Source organism: Sinohyriopsis cumingii, chromosome 15, assembly GCF_028554795.1.
Source record: "Sinohyriopsis cumingii isolate HCF-2022 chromosome 15, ASM2855479v2, whole genome shotgun sequence".
Taxonomy (NCBI): domain Eukaryota; kingdom Metazoa; phylum Mollusca; class Bivalvia; order Unionida; family Unionidae; genus Sinohyriopsis; species Sinohyriopsis cumingii.
The window spans coordinates 15492515-15513433 of record NC_142975.1 but is presented as its reverse complement, the minus strand read 5'-3'; the positions used below and the strand labels follow the sequence as shown (position 1 = coordinate 15513433).

The following is a 20919-nucleotide window of genomic DNA, read 5'->3' as shown; positions in this document are numbered from 1 at the left end:
ATTCAGTTTTAATGGCAAATTAAATTAACATTTAAATTTTAAAAACTAAATTTTATTGAAAACTTAAATTTTCATACAAGTTTTAAAACACAGTTTGACAAATTTTAGACAGAAAAGTTGACTAATGAATGATATTTAAAACAAATGGTAGTTTGGGTCTGTATAACTGATAACATTTTCCCCAGGGGTAGTGAAGCATCATAGCTCATAGTGATTTTGGCAGCAAACCGCAATATGCCTGTCCAGATGCATATAGGTGTACACACTAAAGAAACACTGACAGGTGCTATGTTCCACATTTATTGTGTCAGGTACTTAGGCAGTTGTTTCCATAACTAATAGCACATTCAGATTTAAAGTTCTAATGGGACCACTACCATGTTTTATAGCAAAAATGCATTCCATTTCAATGTCGATAACAACAAAAGGTGGCAATGGGACAGGAAAATAGTTTCTAGGGAGGTTCTACCTTACTGAAAAATGGTGCTGATCTCTCTCATGAAAACCTAAGCCATGTCTTTGAGGTGCCATATATCAGTGTGGTGATATGAACTAATCTTGGTCACTTATGGCAGTACACTGCACATGCCCTTATGAAACCATGCTATTACCACCAGACTACTCAGGAGAGCTTCCAAGCTAATCCAACTCTAACACTTTGTTCCAGATACCAGGCTAGACCTGAAAAGATCCAATATGTTTCACTTAATTCTAGAAAACAGTAAGATCTATGTAAATGAAGTTAAACTGTGTTAGATATGGTGATTTCAAATTAACATTAAGGTTGCAAGCATGGGGGAAAATATTAAACTTGACAGAGTGACACTCAGAAATGTGAAGCAATGGCCATGTATTAAAGTGTTAAATTCATCCTAAAAGTATATGAGGTTTCTAGAAGCACATTTAGCCATTTACAAGTTAAAAAACTAATCAGGTAGACTATGTATCATAAAGTTTAAGGCAATGTTGGGGCGGTGAGGTTTGATCATTGGTGTAAACATTATTACATACCAGTATACAGGAAAGTCAGGTGACAATGTACTAAATTAGAATGTGTTACTATAAGCATTCTTATTCATGAGGGAAATAAAAATTTTGGATATTGCAAGTGAATACAGCCAAATGTGGTCATACAAATCAACTATAAGTACCAATAAATCCTATATCATCAGCTAAATGTGAAATTCTCATCCCCAAAACTTGTAAACAAGGATGGAAATTTGCATATGTGGGACATATACAATGTACTTGTTAAGATCAAATGTGCAAACATAATTCAAATTATCTATTTGAACATTTATATGGTATTTTGAAGAGTGTTGGTTACCAATTATTAAGCTCATTGATTGAATGGAATCAGATATCAGCTGATGTTTCAATACCGCACTCTGTCAAAGTACTAAATTGAAATATGTTACCATACATAGGCATATTCATGATGAAAATAACATTTTGGGATCTTTTCAGTGCACATAGCCATAAATGTGCTTTACAGGTTCACTATAGGTACAATGTCAGCCTATATGATGTACTGAATGTGAACTTTTGATCCCAAACATTCTAAAATGGATGGATATTTGTACATGTGGGATATGTAACCATGTACAAAGTTAAATTCAAATAATTTGTTTGAATGCTTCTTATGTAATCTTTAGAGTGTCAGTTAACAAATAGTATTAGTAGTTAATAATGCATAAAGCAAGATGGATCATTAGAATTCCCATAACATCATATAGGCCACAATGCCGCACTACACCAATCAATATCTTAACCTAACTGAACAATAAAATGGAATGCATTTTGTATTCAACTTACATCATTTTGCTTTTTTCTTACATCCAAGGGTAAATATACCTGGGGGAAGCATATTTTATCCCTTTGACCTGTATTTCATTCTCAGACAGTTTAAAATGATTTAGTAGAGAACTTGAGTAGGTTCTAGTATAAAGTTTTCATCGCTGTCCTCTCACTAAATACCTTATAACTATGTTTATAAACAATTACTGAAGGCTATACAAGCAGAAGTTTGTTACTCAGGAAGTGACCCCATCATAAACACATAAATTAACTGATTGGACCCCTAATAAATAGTCTGAATGGCCAATACAAATTATAATTTTGTCTTCATGTATTTTTAATGAAGGTCTCATTTTGACTATAAAGATATTTTCTCTGACAAAATGTGACAAAAATCCAACATTGGAGCTTTTATATGGTGTAGGAATATATACATGCTGATAACATTTAATATGATTCCCAAAAATATTATATATGTGCATTTTAGGGGTTTTTTAATTATTTTTTTTAATTTTTTTAAAATTTTATTAAAATTTTTAAAATAAAAATTAATTTTTTACTTTTAATTTCATTCTTATATTTTAAAAGTCAATATACATGACATATTAAAATTTCATGTGTCTATCTTTAATAATAAAGATTTTATGCCAATTTAAACTTTGCTCCAATACTGCCCTTACAGGACATAGTACACAATTAATTTTACTATATGTTCTCTACATTTGTTTCTCAGTACTGACCTTTCCACTGTGTGACAATCAATGCAAATCATATGTTAATCTAAAATACCTTCAAAGATGACTTCACGGTGAAGTTCTTGTCAAAGGTTGACCTGCTCTTTTTTTAGATTATTGACTGTCAACATAACAGCATGTAACCAGAACACGAATTTCACTTCCGGATCATCACCAAGGCCTTATTACTCACTGTGCACTGTTGCCAAAATACATACAGACAACAACACCCTGAGCTCATATTATCAAGAATAAACAGTTACCTTTAAATCCCTACCAAAAATGCATAAATAAAACTCTTCTATCACCACCAAAATGAGAGAGGAAAAAATGTTCTAAAAATAGACTAGAACTACATTCGTGGGTACTGAACTGGAAGTATTAATTGTGATGTAATTCCTGACAGGCTACATGTTTTACGCCAATTTTAGTCAAACTTTTATATTTGCATGCTATACCTATTTCAACTTTATACATGAAGTCTTTTTGAATTTCCTTGCAAGGAAAACATGTGACACCTGTCAGAAAGTATGTAGTGCTGGTGTTCCACAGGGTGCAAGTTCTGGTCCAAGTGCTCTTGAGAAACCAAAACTAAATTTGCTATATCTTCCTTAATTATAGGAATTTTTCAATGCAGTAAAAACCTAATTGTGATACAAGATAAGCCCTGTCTGAAAATATGTTTGAAAATTACAAATGTTGATAAATTCAGTTTTAATGGCAAATTAAATTAACATTTAAATTTTAAAAACTAAATTTTATTGAAAACTTAAATTTTCATACAAGTTTTAAAACACAGTTTGACAAATTTTAGACAGAAAAGTTGACTAATGAATGATATTTAAAACAAATGGTAGTTTGGGTCTGTATAACTGATAACATTTTCCCCAGGGGTAGTGAAGCATCATAGCTCATAGTGATTTTGGCAGCAAACCGCAATATGCCTGTCCAGATGCATATAGGTGTACACACTAAAGAAACACTGACAGGTGCTATGTTCCACATTTATTGTGTCAGGTACTTAGGCAGTTGTTTCCATAACTAATAGCACATTCAGATTTAAAGTTCTAATGGGACCACTACCATGTTTTATAGCAAAAATGCATTCCATTTCAATGTCGATAACAACAAAAGGTGGCAATGGGACAGGAAAATAGTTTCTAGGGAGGTTCTACCTTACTGAAAAATGGTGCTGATCTCTCTCATGAAAACCTAAGCCATGTCTTTGAGGTGCCATATATCAGTGTGGTGATATGAACTAATCTTGGTCACTTATGGCAGTACACTGCACATGCCCTTATGAAACCATGCTATTACCACCAGACTACTCAGGAGAGCTTCCAAGCTAATCCAACTCTAACACTTTGTTCCAGATACCAGGCTAGACCTGAAAAGATCCAATATGTTTCACTTAATTCTAGAAAACAGTAAGATCTATGTAAATGAAGTTAAACTGTGTTAGATATGGTGATTTCAAATTAACATTAAGGTTGCAAGCATGGGGGAAAATATTAAACTTGACAGAGTGACACTCAGAAATGTGAAGCAATGGCCATGTATTAAAGTGTTAAATTCATCCTAAAAGTATATGAGGTTTCTAGAAGCACATTTAGCCATTTACAAGTTAAAAAACTAATCAGGTAGACTATGTATCATAAAGTTTAAGGCAATGTTGGGGCGGTGAGGTTTGATCATTGGTGTAAACATTATTACATACCAGTATACAGGAAAGTCAGGTGACAATGTACTAAATTAGAATGTGTTACTATAAGCATTCTTATTCATGAGGGAAATAAAAATTTTGGATATTGCAAGTGAATACAGCCAAATGTGGTCATACAAATCAACTATAAGTACCAATAAATCCTATATCATCAGCTAAATGTGAAATTCTCATCCCCAAAACTTGTAAACAAGGATGGAAATTTGCATATGTGGGACATATACAATGTACTTGTTAAGATCAAATGTGCAAACATAATTCAAATTATCTATTTGAACATTTATATGGTATTTTGAAGAGTGTTGGTTACCAATTATTAAGCTCATTGATTGAATGGAATCAGATATCAGCTGATGTTTCAATACCGCACTCTGTCAAAGTACTAAATTGAAATATGTTACCATACATAGGCATATTCATGATGAAAATAACATTTTGGGATCTTTTCAGTGCACATAGCCATAAATGTGCTTTACAGGTTCACTATAGGTACAATGTCAGCCTATATGATGTACTGAATGTGAACTTTTGATCCCAAACATTCTAAAATGGATGGATATTTGTACATGTGGGATATGTAACCATGTACAAAGTTAAATTCAAATAATTTGTTTGAATGCTTCTTATGTAATCTTTAGAGTGTCAGTTAACAAATAGTATTAGTAGTTAATAATGCATAAAGCAAGATGGATCATTAGAATTCCCATAACATCATATAGGCCACAATGCCGCACTACACCAATCAATATCTTAACCTAACTGAACAATAAAATGGAATGCATTTTGTATTCAACTTACATCATTTTGCTTTTTTCTTACATCCAAGGGTAAATATACCTGGGGGAAGCATATTTTATCCCTTTGACCTGTATTTCATTCTCAGACAGTTTAAAATGATTTAGTAGAGAACTTGAGTAGGTTCTAGTATAAAGTTTTCATCGCTGTCCTCTCACTAAATACCTTATAACTATGTTTATAAACAATTACTGAAGGCTATACAAGCAGAAGTTTGTTACTCAGGAAGTGACCCCATCATAAACACATAAATTAACTGATTGGACCCCTAATAAATAGTCTGAATGGCCAATACAAATTATAATTTTGTCTTCATGTATTTTTAATGAAGGTCTCATTTTGACTATAAAGATATTTTCTCTGACAAAATGTGACAAAAATCCAACATTGGAGCTTTTATATGGTGTAGGAATATATACATGCTGATAACATTTAATATGATTCCCAAAAATATTATATATGTGCATTTTAGGGGTTTTTTAATTATTTTTTTTAATTTTTTTAAAATTTTATTAAAATTTTTAAAATAAAAATTAATTTTTTACTTTTAATTTCATTCTTATATTTTAAAAGTCAATATACATGACATATTAAAATTTCATGTGTCTATCTTTAATAATAAAGATTTTATGCCAATTTAAACTTTGCTCCAATACTGCCCTTACAGGACATAGTACACAATTAATTTTACTATATGTTCTCTACATTTGTTTCTCAGTACTGACCTTTCCACTGTGTGACAATCAATGCAAATCATATGTTAATCTAAAATACCTTCAAAGATGACTTCACGGTGAAGTTCTTGTCAAAGGTTGACCTGCTCTTTTTTTAGATTATTGACTGTCAACATAACAGCATGTAACCAGAACACGAATTTCACTTCCGGATCATCACCAAGGCCTTATTACTCACTGTGCACTGTCGCCAAAATACATACAGACAACAACACCCTGAGCTCATATTATCAAGAATAAACAGTTACCTTTAAATCCCTACCAAAAATGCATAAATAAAACTCTTCTATCACCACCAAAATGAGAGAGGAAAAAATGTTCTAAAAATAGACTAGAACTACATTCGTGGGTACTGAACTGGAAGTATTAATTGTGATGTAATTCCTGACAGGCTACATGTTTTACGCCAATTTTAGTCAAACTTTTATATTTGCATGCTATACCTATTTCAACTTTATACATGAAGTCTTTTTGAATTTCCTTGCAAGGAAAACATGTGACACCTGTCAGAAAGTATGTAGTGCTGGTGTTCCACAGGGTGCAAGTTCTGGTCCAAGTGCTCTTGAGAAACCAAAACTAAATTTGCTATATCTTCCTTAATTATAGGAATTTTTCAATGCAGTAAAAACCTAATTGTGATACAAGATAAGCCCTGTCTGAAAATATGTTTGAAAATTACAAATGTTGATAAATTCAGTTTTAATGGCAAATTAAATTAACATTTAAATTTTAAAAACTAAATTTTATTGAAAACTTAAATTTTCATACAAGTTTTAAAACACAGTTTGACAAATTTTAGACAGAAAAGTTGACTAATGAATGATATTTAAAACAAATGGTAGTTTGGGTCTGTATAACTGATAACATTTTCCCCAGGGGTAGTGAAGCATCATAGCTCATAGTGATTTTGGCAGCAAACCGCAATATGCCTGTCCAGATGCATATAGGTGTACACACTAAAGAAACACTGACAGGTGCTATGTTCCACATTTATTGTGTCAGGTACTTAGGCAGTTGTTTCCATAACTAATAGCACATTCAGATTTAAAGTTCTAATGGGACCACTACCATGTTTTATAGCAAAAATGCATTCCATTTCAATGTCGATAACAACAAAAGGTGGCAATGGGACAGGAAAATAGTTTCTAGGGAGGTTCTACCTTACTGAAAAATGGTGCTGATCTCTCTCATGAAAACCTAAGCCATGTCTTTGAGGTGCCATATATCAGTGTGGTGATATGAACTAATCTTGGTCACTTATGGCAGTACACTGCACATGCCCTTATGAAACCATGCTATTACCACCAGACTACTCAGGAGAGCTTCCAAGCTAATCCAACTCTAACACTTTGTTCCAGATACCAGGCTAGACCTGAAAAGATCCAATATGTTTCACTTAATTCTAGAAAACAGTAAGATCTATGTAAATGAAGTTAAACTGTGTTAGATATGGTGATTTCAAATTAACATTAAGGTTGCAAGCATGGGGGAAAATATTAAACTTGACAGAGTGACACTCAGAAATGTGAAGCAATGGCCATGTATTAAAGTGTTAAATTCATCCTAAAAGTATATGAGGTTTCTAGAAGCACATTTAGCCATTTACAAGTTAAAAAACTAATCAGGTAGACTATGTATCATAAAGTTTAAGGCAATGTTGGGGCGGTGAGGTTTGATCATTGGTGTAAACATTATTACATACCAGTATACAGGAAAGTCAGGTGACAATGTACTAAATTAGAATGTGTTACTATAAGCATTCTTATTCATGAGGGAAATAAAAATTTTGGATATTGCAAGTGAATACAGCCAAATGTGGTCATACAAATCAACTATAAGTACCAATAAATCCTATATCATCAGCTAAATGTGAAATTCTCATCCCCAAAACTTGTAAACAAGGATGGAAATTTGCATATGTGGGACATATACAATGTACTTGTTAAGATCAAATGTGCAAACATAATTCAAATTATCTATTTGAACATTTATATGGTATTTTGAAGAGTGTTGGTTACCAATTATTAAGCTCATTGATTGAATGGAATCAGATATCAGCTGATGTTTCAATACCGCACTCTGTCAAAGTACTAAATTGAAATATGTTACCATACATAGGCATATTCATGATGAAAATAACATTTTGGGATCTTTTCAGTGCACATAGCCATAAATGTGCTTTACAGGTTCACTATAGGTACAATGTCAGCCTATATGATGTACTGAATGTGAACTTTTGATCCCAAACATTCTAAAATGGATGGATATTTGTACATGTGGGATATGTAACCATGTACAAAGTTAAATTCAAATAATTTGTTTGAATGCTTCTTATGTAATCTTTAGAGTGTCAGTTAACAAATAGTATTAGTAGTTAATAATGCATAAAGCAAGATGGATCATTAGAATTCCCATAACATCATATAGGCCACAATGCCGCACTACACCAATCAATATCTTAACCTAACTGAACAATAAAATGGAATGCATTTTGTATTCAACTTACATCATTTTGCTTTTTTCTTACATCCAAGGGTAAATATACCTGGGGGAAGCATATTTTATCCCTTTGACCTGTATTTCATTCTCAGACAGTTTAAAATGATTTAGTAGAGAACTTGAGTAGGTTCTAGTATAAAGTTTTCATCGCTGTCCTCTCACTAAATACCTTATAACTATGTTTATAAACAATTACTGAAGGCTATACAAGCAGAAGTTTGTTACTCAGGAAGTGACCCCATCATAAACACATAAATTAACTGATTGGACCCCTAATAAATAGTCTGAATGGCCAATACAAATTATAATTTTGTCTTCATGTATTTTTAATGAAGGTCTCATTTTGACTATAAAGATATTTTCTCTGACAAAATGTGACAAAAATCCAACATTGGAGCTTTTATATGGTGTAGGAATATATACATGCTGATAACATTTAATATGATTCCCAAAAATATTATATATGTGCATTTTAGGGGTTTTTTAATTATTTTTTTTAATTTTTTTAAAATTTTATTAAAATTTTTAAAATAAAAATTAATTTTTTACTTTTAATTTCATTCTTATATTTTAAAAGTCAATATACATGACATATTAAAATTTCATGTGTCTATCTTTAATAATAAAGATTTTATGCCAATTTAAACTTTGCTCCAATACTGCCCTTACAGGACATAGTACACAATTAATTTTACTATATGTTCTCTACATTTGTTTCTCAGTACTGACCTTTCCACTGTGTGACAATCAATGCAAATCATATGTTAATCTAAAATACCTTCAAAGATGACTTCACGGTGAAGTTCTTGTCAAAGGTTGACCTGCTCTTTTTTTAGATTATTGACTGTCAACATAACAGCATGTAACCAGAACACGAATTTCACTTCCGGATCATCACCAAGGCCTTATTACTCACTGTGCACTGTCGCCAAAATACATACAGACAACAACACCCTGAGCTCATATTATCAAGAATAAACAGTTACCTTTAAATCCCTACCAAAAATGCATAAATAAAACTCTTCTATCACCACCAAAATGAGAGAGGAAAAAATGTTCTAAAAATAGACTAGAACTACATTCGTGGGTACTGAACTGGAAGTATTAATTGTGATGTAATTCCTGACAGGCTACATGTTTTACGCCAATTTTAGTCAAACTTTTATATTTGCATGCTATACCTATTTCAACTTTATACATGAAGTCTTTTTGAATTTCCTTGCAAGGAAAACATGTGACACCTGTCAGAAAGTATGTAGTGCTGGTGTTCCACAGGGTGCAAGTTCTGGTCCAAGTGCTCTTGAGAAACCAAAACTAAATTTGCTATATCTTCCTTAATTATAGGAATTTTTCAATGCAGTAAAAACCTAATTGTGATACAAGATAAGCCCTGTCTGAAAATATGTTTGAAAATTACAAATGTTGATAAATTCAGTTTTAATGGCAAATTAAATTAACATTTAAATTTTAAAAACTAAATTTTATTGAAAACTTAAATTTTCATACAAGTTTTAAAACACAGTTTGACAAATTTTAGACAGAAAAGTTGACTAATGAATGATATTTAAAACAAATGGTAGTTTGGGTCTGTATAACTGATAACATTTTCCCCAGGGGTAGTGAAGCATCATAGCTCATAGTGATTTTGGCAGCAAACCGCAATATGCCTGTCCAGATGCATATAGGTGTACACACTAAAGAAACACTGACAGGTGCTATGTTCCACATTTATTGTGTCAGGTACTTAGGCAGTTGTTTCCATAACTAATAGCACATTCAGATTTAAAGTTCTAATGGGACCACTACCATGTTTTATAGCAAAAATGCATTCCATTTCAATGTCGATAACAACAAAAGGTGGCAATGGGACAGGAAAATAGTTTCTAGGGAGGTTCTACCTTACTGAAAAATGGTGCTGATCTCTCTCATGAAAACCTAAGCCATGTCTTTGAGGTGCCATATATCAGTGTGGTGATATGAACTAATCTTGGTCACTTATGGCAGTACACTGCACATGCCCTTATGAAACCATGCTATTACCACCAGACTACTCAGGAGAGCTTCCAAGCTAATCCAACTCTAACACTTTGTTCCAGATACCAGGCTAGACCTGAAAAGATCCAATATGTTTCACTTAATTCTAGAAAACAGTAAGATCTATGTAAATGAAGTTAAACTGTGTTAGATATGGTGATTTCAAATTAACATTAAGGTTGCAAGCATGGGGGAAAATATTAAACTTGACAGAGTGACACTCAGAAATGTGAAGCAATGGCCATGTATTAAAGTGTTAAATTCATCCTAAAAGTATATGAGGTTTCTAGAAGCACATTTAGCCATTTACAAGTTAAAAAACTAATCAGGTAGACTATGTATCATAAAGTTTAAGGCAATGTTGGGGCGGTGAGGTTTGATCATTGGTGTAAACATTATTACATACCAGTATACAGGAAAGTCAGGTGACAATGTACTAAATTAGAATGTGTTACTATAAGCATTCTTATTCATGAGGGAAATAAAAATTTTGGATATTGCAAGTGAATACAGCCAAATGTGGTCATACAAATCAACTATAAGTACCAATAAATCCTATATCATCAGCTAAATGTGAAATTCTCATCCCCAAAACTTGTAAACAAGGATGGAAATTTGCATATGTGGGACATATACAATGTACTTGTTAAGATCAAATGTGCAAACATAATTCAAATTATCTATTTGAACATTTATATGGTATTTTGAAGAGTGTTGGTTACCAATTATTAAGCTCATTGATTGAATGGAATCAGATATCAGCTGATGTTTCAATACCGCACTCTGTCAAAGTACTAAATTGAAATATGTTACCATACATAGGCATATTCATGATGAAAATAACATTTTGGGATCTTTTCAGTGCACATAGCCATAAATGTGCTTTACAGGTTCACTATAGGTACAATGTCAGCCTATATGATGTACTGAATGTGAACTTTTGATCCCAAACATTCTAAAATGGATGGATATTTGTACATGTGGGATATGTAACCATGTACAAAGTTAAATTCAAATAATTTGTTTGAATGCTTCTTATGTAATCTTTAGAGTGTCAGTTAACAAATAGTATTAGTAGTTAATAATGCATAAAGCAAGATGGATCATTAGAATTCCCATAACATCATATAGGCCACAATGCCGCACTACACCAATCAATATCTTAACCTAACTGAACAATAAAATGGAATGCATTTTGTATTCAACTTACATCATTTTGCTTTTTTCTTACATCCAAGGGTAAATATACCTGGGGGAAGCATATTTTATCCCTTTGACCTGTATTTCATTCTCAGACAGTTTAAAATGATTTAGTAGAGAACTTGAGTAGGTTCTAGTATAAAGTTTTCATCGCTGTCCTCTCACTAAATACCTTATAACTATGTTTATAAACAATTACTGAAGGCTATACAAGCAGAAGTTTGTTACTCAGGAAGTGACCCCATCATAAACACATAAATTAACTGATTGGACCCCTAATAAATAGTCTGAATGGCCAATACAAATTATAATTTTGTCTTCATGTATTTTTAATGAAGGTCTCATTTTGACTATAAAGATATTTTCTCTGACAAAATGTGACAAAAATCCAACATTGGAGCTTTTATATGGTGTAGGAATATATACATGCTGATAACATTTAATATGATTCCCAAAAATATTATATATGTGCATTTTAGGGGTTTTTTAATTATTTTTTTTAATTTTTTTAAAATTTTATTAAAATTTTTAAAATAAAAATTAATTTTTTACTTTTAATTTCATTCTTATATTTTAAAAGTCAATATACATGACATATTAAAATTTCATGTGTCTATCTTTAATAATAAAGATTTTATGCCAATTTAAACTTTGCTCCAATACTGCCCTTACAGGACATAGTACACAATTAATTTTACTATATGTTCTCTACATTTGTTTCTCAGTACTGACCTTTCCACTGTGTGACAATCAATGCAAATCATATGTTAATCTAAAATACCTTCAAAGATGACTTCACGGTGAAGTTCTTGTCAAAGGTTGACCTGCTCTTTTTTTAGATTATTGACTGTCAACATAACAGCATGTAACCAGAACACGAATTTCACTTCCGGATCATCACCAAGGCCTTATTACTCACTGTGCACTGTCGCCAAAATACATACAGACAACAACACCCTGAGCTCATATTATCAAGAATAAACAGTTACCTTTAAATCCCTACCAAAAATGCATAAATAAAACTCTTCTATCACCACCAAAATGAGAGAGGAAAAAATGTTCTAAAAATAGACTAGAACTACATTCGTGGGTACTGAACTGGAAGTATTAATTGTGATGTAATTCCTGACAGGCTACATGTTTTACGCCAATTTTAGTCAAACTTTTATATTTGCATGCTATACCTATTTCAACTTTATACATGAAGTCTTTTTGAATTTCCTTGCAAGGAAAACATGTGACACCTGTCAGAAAGTATGTAGTGCTGGTGTTCCACAGGGTGCAAGTTCTGGTCCAAGTGCTCTTGAGAAACCAAAACTAAATTTGCTATATCTTCCTTAATTATAGGAATTTTTCAATGCAGTAAAAACCTAATTGTGATACAAGATAAGCCCTGTCTGAAAATATGTTTGAAAATTACAAATGTTGATAAATTCAGTTTTAATGGCAAATTAAATTAACATTTAAATTTTAAAAACTAAATTTTATTGAAAACTTAAATTTTCATACAAGTTTTAAAACACAGTTTGACAAATTTTAGACAGAAAAGTTGACTAATGAATGATATTTAAAACAAATGGTAGTTTGGGTCTGTATAACTGATAACATTTTCCCCAGGGGTAGTGAAGCATCATAGCTCATAGTGATTTTGGCAGCAAACCGCAATATGCCTGTCCAGATGCATATAGGTGTACACACTAAAGAAACACTGACAGGTGCTATGTTCCACATTTATTGTGTCAGGTACTTAGGCAGTTGTTTCCATAACTAATAGCACATTCAGATTTAAAGTTCTAATGGGACCACTACCATGTTTTATAGCAAAAATGCATTCCATTTCAATGTCGATAACAACAAAAGGTGGCAATGGGACAGGAAAATAGTTTCTAGGGAGGTTCTACCTTACTGAAAAATGGTGCTGATCTCTCTCATGAAAACCTAAGCCATGTCTTTGAGGTGCCATATATCAGTGTGGTGATATGAACTAATCTTGGTCACTTATGGCAGTACACTGCACATGCCCTTATGAAACCATGCTATTACCACCAGACTACTCAGGAGAGCTTCCAAGCTAATCCAACTCTAACACTTTGTTCCAGATACCAGGCTAGACCTGAAAAGATCCAATATGTTTCACTTAATTCTAGAAAACAGTAAGATCTATGTAAATGAAGTTAAACTGTGTTAGATATGGTGATTTCAAATTAACATTAAGGTTGCAAGCATGGGGGAAAATATTAAACTTGACAGAGTGACACTCAGAAATGTGAAGCAATGGCCATGTATTAAAGTGTTAAATTCATCCTAAAAGTATATGAGGTTTCTAGAAGCACATTTAGCCATTTACAAGTTAAAAAACTAATCAGGTAGACTATGTATCATAAAGTTTAAGGCAATGTTGGGGCGGTGAGGTTTGATCATTGGTGTAAACATTATTACATACCAGTATACAGGAAAGTCAGGTGACAATGTACTAAATTAGAATGTGTTACTATAAGCATTCTTATTCATGAGGGAAATAAAAATTTTGGATATTGCAAGTGAATACAGCCAAATGTGGTCATACAAATCAACTATAAGTACCAATAAATCCTATATCATCAGCTAAATGTGAAATTCTCATCCCCAAAACTTGTAAACAAGGATGGAAATTTGCATATGTGGGACATATACAATGTACTTGTTAAGATCAAATGTGCAAACATAATTCAAATTATCTATTTGAACATTTATATGGTATTTTGAAGAGTGTTGGTTACCAATTATTAAGCTCATTGATTGAATGGAATCAGATATCAGCTGATGTTTCAATACCGCACTCTGTCAAAGTACTAAATTGAAATATGTTACCATACATAGGCATATTCATGATGAAAATAACATTTTGGGATCTTTTCAGTGCACATAGCCATAAATGTGCTTTACAGGTTCACTATAGGTACAATGTCAGCCTATATGATGTACTGAATGTGAACTTTTGATCCCAAACATTCTAAAATGGATGGATATTTGTACATGTGGGATATGTAACCATGTACAAAGTTAAATTCAAATAATTTGTTTGAATGCTTCTTATGTAATCTTTAGAGTGTCAGTTAACAAATAGTATTAGTAGTTAATAATGCATAAAGCAAGATGGATCATTAGAATTCCCATAACATCATATAGGCCACAATGCCGCACTACACCAATCAATATCTTAACCTAACTGAACAATAAAATGGAATGCATTTTGTATTCAACTTACATCATTTTGCTTTTTTCTTACATCCAAGGGTAAATATACCTGGGGGAAGCATATTTTATCCCTTTGACCTGTATTTCATTCTCAGACAGTTTAAAATGATTTAGTAGAGAACTTGAGTAGGTTCTAGTATAAAGTTTTCATCGCTGTCCTCTCACTAAATACCTTATAACTATGTTTATAAACAATTACTGAAGGCTATACAAGCAGAAGTTTGTTACTCAGGAAGTGACCCCATCATAAACACATAAATTAACTGATTGGACCCCTAATAAATAGTCTGAATGGCCAATACAAATTATAATTTTGTCTTCATGTATTTTTAATGAAGGTCTCATTTTGACTATAAAGATATTTTCTCTGACAAAATGTGACAAAAATCCAACATTGGAGCTTTTATATGGTGTAGGAATATATACATGCTGATAACATTTAATATGATTCCCAAAAATATTATATATGTGCATTTTAGGGGTTTTTTAATTATTTTTTTTAATTTTTTTAAAATTTTATTAAAATTTTTAAAATAAAAATTAATTTTTTACTTTTAATTTCATTCTTATATTTTAAAAGTCAATATACATGACATATTAAAATTTCATGTGTCTATCTTTAATAATAAAGATTTTATGCCAATTTAAACTTTGCTCCAATACTGCCCTTACAGGACATAGTACACAATTAATTTTACTATATGTTCTCTACATTTGTTTCTCAGTACTGACCTTTCCACTGTGTGACAATCAATGCAAATCATATGTTAATCTAAAATACCTTCAAAGATGACTTCACGGTGAAGTTCTTGTCAAAGGTTGACCTGCTCTTTTTTTAGATTATTGACTGTCAACATAACAGCATGTAACCAGAACACGAATTTCACTTCCGGATCATCACCAAGGCCTTATTACTCACTGTGCACTGTCGCCAAAATACATACAGACAACAACACCCTGAGCTCATATTATCAAGAATAAACAGTTACCTTTAAATCCCTACCAAAAATGCATAAATAAAACTCTTCTATCACCACCAAAATGAGAGAGGAAAAAATGTTCTAAAAATAGACTAGAACTACATTCGTGGGTACTGAACTGGAAGTATTAATTGTGATGTAATTCCTGACAGGCTACATGTTTTACGCCAATTTTAGTCAAACTTTTATATTTGCATGCTATACCTATTTCAACTTTATACATGAAGTCTTTTTGAATTTCCTTGCAAGGAAAACATGTGACACCTGTCAGAAAGTATGTAGTGCTGGTGTTCCACAGGGTGCAAGTTCTGGTCCAAGTGCTCTTGAGAAACCAAAACTAAATTTGCTATATCTTCCTTAATTATAGGAATTTTTCAATGCAGTAAAAACCTAATTGTGATACAAGATAAGCCCTGTCTGAAAATATGTTTGAAAATTACAAATGTTGATAAATTCAGTTTTAATGGCAAATTAAATTAACATTTAAATTTTAAAAACTAAATTTTATTGAAAACTTAAATTTTCATACAAGTTTTAAAACACAGTTTGACAAATTTTAGACAGAAAAGTTGACTAATGAATGATATTTAAAACAAATGGTAGTTTGGGTCTGTATAACTGATAACATTTTCCCCAGGGGTAGTGAAGCATCATAGCTCATAGTGATTTTGGCAGCAAACCGCAATATGCCTGTCCAGATGCATATAGGTGTACACACTAAAGAAACACTGACAGGTGCTATGTTCCACATTTATTGTGTCAGGTACTTAGGCAGTTGTTTCCATAACTAATAGCACATTCAGATTTAAAGTTCTAATGGGACCACTACCATGTTTTATAGCAAAAATGCATTCCATTTCAATGTCGATAACAACAAAAGGTGGCAATGGGACAGGAAAATAGTTTCTAGGGAGGTTCTACCTTACTGAAAAATGGTGCTGATCTCTCTCATGAAAACCTAAGCCATGTCTTTGAGGTGCCATATATCAGTGTGGTGATATGAACTAATCTTGGTCACTTATGGCAGTACACTGCACATGCCCTTATGAAACCATGCTATTACCACCAGACTACTCAGGAGAGCTTCCAAGCTAATCCAACTCTAACACTTTGTTCCAGATACCAGGCTAGACCTGAAAAGATCCAATATGTTTCACTTAATTCTAGAAAACAGTAAGATCTATGTAAATGAAGTTAAACTGTGTTAGATATGGTGATTTCAAATTAACATTAAGGTTGCAAGCATGGGGGAAAATATTAAACTTGACAGAGTGACACTCAGAAATGTGAAGCAATGGCCATGTATTAAAGTGTTAAATTCATCCTAAAAGTATATGAGGTTTCTAGAAGCACATTTAGCCATTTACAAGTTAAAAAACTAATCAGGTAGACTATGTATCATAAAGTTTAAGGCAATGTTGGGGCGGTGAGGTTTGATCATTGGTGTAAACATTATTACATACCAGTATACAGGAAAGTCAGGTGACAATGTACTAAATTAGAATGTGTTACTATAAGCATTCTTATTCATGAGGGAAATAAAAATTTTGGATATTGCAAGTGAATACAGCCAAATGTGGTCATACAAATCAACTATAAGTACCAATAAATCCTATATCATCAGCTAAATGTGAAATTCTCATCCCCAAAACTTGTAAACAAGGATGGAAATTTGCATATGTGGGACATATACAATGTACTTGTTAAGATCAAATGTGCAAACATAATTCAAATTATCTATTTGAACATTTATATGGTATTTTGAAGAGTGTTGGTTACCAATTATTAAGCTCATTGATTGAATGGAATCAGATATCAGCTGATGTTTCAATACCGCACTCTGTCAAAGTACTAAATTGAAATATGTTACCATACATAGGCATATTCATGATGAAAATAACATTTTGGGATCTTTTCAGTGCACATAGCCATAAATGTGCTTTACAGGTTCACTATAGGTACAATGTCAGCCTATATGATGTACTGAATGTGAACTTTTGATCCCAAACATTCTAAAATGGATGGATATTTGTACATGTGGGATATGTAACCATGTACAAAGTTAAATTCAAATAATTTGTTTGAATGCTTCTTATGTAATCTTTAGAGTGTCAGTTAACAAATAGTATTAGTAGTTAATAATGCATAAAGCAAGATGGATCATTAGAATTCCCATAACATCATATAGGCCACAATGCCGCACTACACCAATCAATATCTTAACCTAACTGAACAATAAAATGGAATGCATTTTGTATTCAACTTACATCATTTTGCTTTTTTCTTACATCCAAGGGTAAATATACCTGGGGGAAGCATATTTTATCCCTTTGACCTGTATTTCATTCTCAGACAGTTTAAAATGATTTAGTAGAGAACTTGAGTAGGTTCTAGTATAAAGTTTTCATCGCTGTCCTCTCACTAAATACCTTATAACTATGTTTATAAACAATTACTGAAGGCTATACAAGCAGAAGTTTGTTACTCAGGAAGTGACCCCATCATAAACACATAAATTAACTGATTGGACCCCTAATAAATAGTCTGAATGGCCAATACAAATTATAATTTTGTCTTCATGTATTTTTAATGAAGGTCTCATTTTGACTATAAAGATATTTTCTCTGACAAAATGTGACAAAAATCCAACATTGGAGCTTTTATATGGTGTAGGAATATATACATGCTGATAACATTTAATATGATTCCCAAAAATATTATATATGTGCATTTTAGGGGTTTTTTAATTATTTTTTTTAATTTTTTTAAAATTTTATTAAAATTTTTAAAATAAAAATTAATTTTTTACTTTTAATTTCATTCTTATATTTTAAAAGTCAATATACATGACATATTAAAATTTCATGTGTCTATCTTTAATAATAAAGATTTTATGCCAATTTAAACTTTGCTCCAATACTGCCCTTACAGGACATAGTACACAATTAATTTTACTATATGTTCTCTACATTTGTTTCTCAGTACTGACCTTTCCACTGTGTGACAATCAATGCAAATCATATGTTAATCTAAAATACCTTCAAAGATGACTTCACGGTGAAGTTCTTGTCAAAGGTTGACCTGCTCTTTTTTTAGATTATTGACTGTCAACATAACAGCATGTAACCAGAACACGAATTTCACTTCCGGATCATCACCAAGGCCTTATTACTCACTGTGCACTGTCGCCAAAATACATACAGACAACAACACCCTGAGCTCATATTATCAAGAATAAACAGTTACCTTTAAATCCCTACCAAAAATGCATAAATAAAACTCTTCTATCACCACCAAAATGAGAGAGGAAAAAATGTTCTAAAAATAGACTAGAACTACATTCGTGGGTACTGAACTGGAAGTATTAATTGTGATGTAATTCCTGACAGGCTATATGTTTTACGCCAATTTTAGTCAAACTTTTATATTTGCATGCTATACCTATTTCAACTTTATACATGAAGTCTTTTTGAATTTCCTTGCAAGGAAAACATGTGACACCTGTCAGAAAGTATGTAGTGCTGGTGTTCCACAGGGTGCAAGTTCTGGTCCAAGTGCTCTTGAGAAACCAAAACTAAATTTGCTATATCTTCCTTAATTATAGGAATTTTTCAATGCAGTAAAAACCTAATTGTGATACAAGATAAGCCCTGTCTGAAAATATGTTTGAAAATTACAAATGTTGATAAATTCAGTTTTAATGGCAAATTAAATTAACATTTAAATTTTAAAAACTAAATTTTATTGAAAACTTAAATTTTCATACAAGTTTTAAAACACAGTTTGACAAATTTTAGACAGAAAAGTTGACTAATGAATGATATTTAAAACAAATGGTAGTTTGGGTCTGTATAACTGATAACATTTTCCCCAGGGGTAGTGAAGCATCATAGCTCATAGTGATTTTGGCAGCAAACCGCAATATGCCTGTCCAGATGCATATAGGTGTACACACTAAAGAAACACTGACAGGTGCTATGTTCCACATTTATTGTGTCAGGTACTTAGGCAGTTGTTTCCATAACTAATAGCACATTCAGATTTAAAGTTCTAATGGGACCACTACCATGTTTTATAGCAAAAATGCATTCCATTTCAATGTCGATAACAACAAAAGGTGGCAATGGGACAGGAAAATAGTTTCTAGGGAGGTTCTACCTTACTGAAAAATGGTGCTGATCTCTCTCATGAAAACCTAAGCCATGTCTTTGAGGTGCCATATATCAGTGTGGTGATATGAACTAATCTTGGTCACTTATGGCAGTACACTGCACATGCCCTTATGAAACCATGCTATTACCACCAGACTACTCAGGAGAGCTTCCAAGCTAATCCAACTCTAACACTTTGTTCCAGATACCAGGCTAGACCTGAAAAGATCCAATATGTTTCACTTAATTCTAGAAAACAGTAAGATCTATGTAAATGAAGTTAAACTGTGTTAGATATGGTGATTTCAAATTAACATTAAGGTTGCAAGCATGGGGGAAAATATTAAACTTGACAGAGTGACACTCAGAAATGTGAAGCAATGGCCATGTATTAAAGTGTTAAATTCATCCTAAAAGTATATGAGGTTTCTAGAAGCACATTTAGCCATTTACAAGTTAAAAAACTAATCAGGTAGACTATGTATCATAAAGTTTAAGGCAATGTTGGGGCGGTGAGGTTTGATCATTGGTGTAAACATTATTACATACCAGTATACAGGAAAGTCAGGTGACAATGTACTAAATTAGAATGTGTTACTATAAGCATTCTTATTCATGAGGGAAATAAAAATTTTGGATATTGCAAGTGAATACAGCCAAATGTGGTCATACAAATCAACTATAAGTACCAATAAATCCTATATCATCAGCTAAATGTGAAATTCTCATCCCCAAAACTTGTAAACAAGGATGGAAATTTGCATATGTGGGACATATACAATGTACTTGTTAAGATCAAATGTGCAAACATAATTCAAATTATCTATTTGAACATTTATATGGTATTTTGAAGAGTGTTGGTTACCAATTATTAAGCTCATTGATTGAATGGAATCAGATATCAGCTGATGTTTCAATACCGCACTCTGTCAAAGTACTAAATTGAAATATGTTACCATACATAGGCATATTCATGATGAAAATAACATTTTGGGATCTTTTCAGTGCACATAGCCATAAATGTGCTTTACAGGT

General features: G+C 32.1%; 1 long non-coding RNA gene across 2 annotated transcripts in view; it reads right to left on the bottom strand.

Moving 5' to 3' along the window:
• LOC149781303 (uncharacterized) overlaps positions 1 to 20919 on the bottom strand; it is a 37789-nt gene that overhangs the window by 12852 nt on the left and 4018 nt on the right. For both annotated transcript variants that reach the window (XR_016414670.1, XR_016414669.1), the window contains exons 2-8: positions 19892 to 20103; positions 16655 to 16866; positions 13418 to 13629; positions 10181 to 10392; positions 6944 to 7155; positions 3707 to 3918; positions 470 to 681 (exon numbers count right to left, since the gene is read on the bottom strand). This is a non-coding gene — a long non-coding RNA (uncharacterized LOC149781303). The remainder of the gene's footprint in view (positions 1 to 469; positions 682 to 3706; positions 3919 to 6943; positions 7156 to 10180; positions 10393 to 13417; positions 13630 to 16654; positions 16867 to 19891; positions 20104 to 20919) is intronic.